The sequence below is a fragment of the Mus caroli genome, chromosome 14 (genome assembly GCF_900094665.2).
Source record: "Mus caroli chromosome 14, CAROLI_EIJ_v1.1, whole genome shotgun sequence".
NCBI lineage: Eukaryota > Metazoa > Chordata > Mammalia > Rodentia > Muridae > Mus > Mus caroli.
In genome coordinates, this window is record NC_034583.1 from 17,052,343 (window position 1) to 17,054,173 (window position 1,831).

Sequence of the window (1,831 nt, forward strand, 5' to 3'; positions counted from 1 at the left end):
ATTAAGGATGTTGAACATTTTTTCAGGTGCTTCTCTGCCATTTGGTATTCTTCAGGTGAGAATTCTTTGTTCAATTCTGAGCCCCATTTTTTAATGGGGTTATTTGACTTTCTGGAGTCCACCTTCTTGAGTTCCTTATATATATTGGATATTAGACCCTTATCTGATTTAGGCTGGTCCCTCTTTCTTGCTCTACATTCCCAAGTTTCACTTCTGTAATGGCCCAGGCAGTCTAATTTTCCCAATCGTTCAAGAAACAATCTATCCTTGTATAGGCGCATGCCTATAACATGGGTGCTAGAATTAGGCATATCTCTATGAATTTGAGGCCATAGAGGAGTATACATAGATTTCCTGGCTAGTGAGATATCGGTATATTGAAAGATTAAAGAAGCAGCTGTGGCAAAAGAAAAAAAACCAAGATATCACAGAAGTGAAACAATATTTTCTAGAGACATACACTATTCAGAGTCCCCCTAGTTGATTTCCTAATCTGAGTTCACTTTTCTAAGGAGCTCAGGGTGGCCACTGGTGTTTGGAGCAGCCAAGGAGTACGTCTTTCTTTTAGAATGGTATTGTTTATTCTCGAGCCCAGGCCCAGTATTCAACTCCAGATCCTTCTGCTTTAGCCTTCCCAGTGCTGGGATTGCAGGCTTGTGCGATCCAAACATAGCTCTAAAACTGCAATTCGTGACCTGACATTTTCTTTTATATGCAAGGCATACTTTTCAAATTAAATTTCATAGGCTATGAGTGAACACATCCACTTGTAATTCTATTCCACTGTTCCTGGAGGAAGAAGGATTGCCTAAGATGAAGGCAAAGCCATCCCACAGAGGAAGGCCCTATCATGAACTAAGATTTGCAGTTAAGGACTGTATTTTCTCTGTATTCACTGGCTGACCTCTCAGAGAATCAGTGATGGGAAAATGCCCTTTTCTTTATTTACTTCTACCAAGTGATCTTCATGGAGTCATAACAATGGATCCAGGCCATTAATTAAGGGTTGCCTCGGGCTTTTCATTCTCATGGACACGCCTCCCATCCAGTGTGATCTCAGAAAGCCACAGGGTCTCACATGTGTATGTGTACACAGATGCTTCCATACACCATTGTCTAGGAAGAAGAAACTAGCCTGGCCACACCCAGGAGCACACATATGCACGGTAGCAAGAGCAGTTGAATGGAGCCGGCCGATCTCCAGTCCATTCTGCCCGAGACCTTCTTGGAACAAGATTCCTGTCAAGGCCTTGACAAATGTTTGTCTGCTTGGATGAGTGCACAGGTGTGTTCCTGTGAGCTTTGTATACAGATCAGTGTGTGACATTCTGGGAATTAGTGTGCATGGGCCAGTGTGATGGCCGAAAGGAGTGCATCACAGAGTGTGACATCACCCCTAAGTACCTTCCCAGTATCATCAGCCCTGCTGCCACCTCCCCCTCCCAGCCACAGCTCTTCCCAGTAAGCATGGTGCACTGATATAAACTCTGTGTTCCATTCAATCTTGAAGCCTTGTGGCTTTCAGATCATGCAGCTGTATCCAGCAGCAGGCCCAATACGATGAAGAGGAGTTCTTCTGACACTGACAGATGATGTTCTGGCTTCCAAGCTGTCCCTTTAGGGCCTCCCCCTCTTAGGGACAGACTCCTGAGGTTGTTTCCTAAGCACAGGACCCATGCTGGTCATCCAAGCAAACATGATTGTCATCTACTTGGTAAGTCTCTCAGCTGTGTCCCTAGGGAAGTCCCTCCATGAGGGGAACCTACCAACAAATTAGAGACCTTTGTAGCCTTGGCTTCCACAATCATTGTGAGGCCTCAGTTCCCAGCTG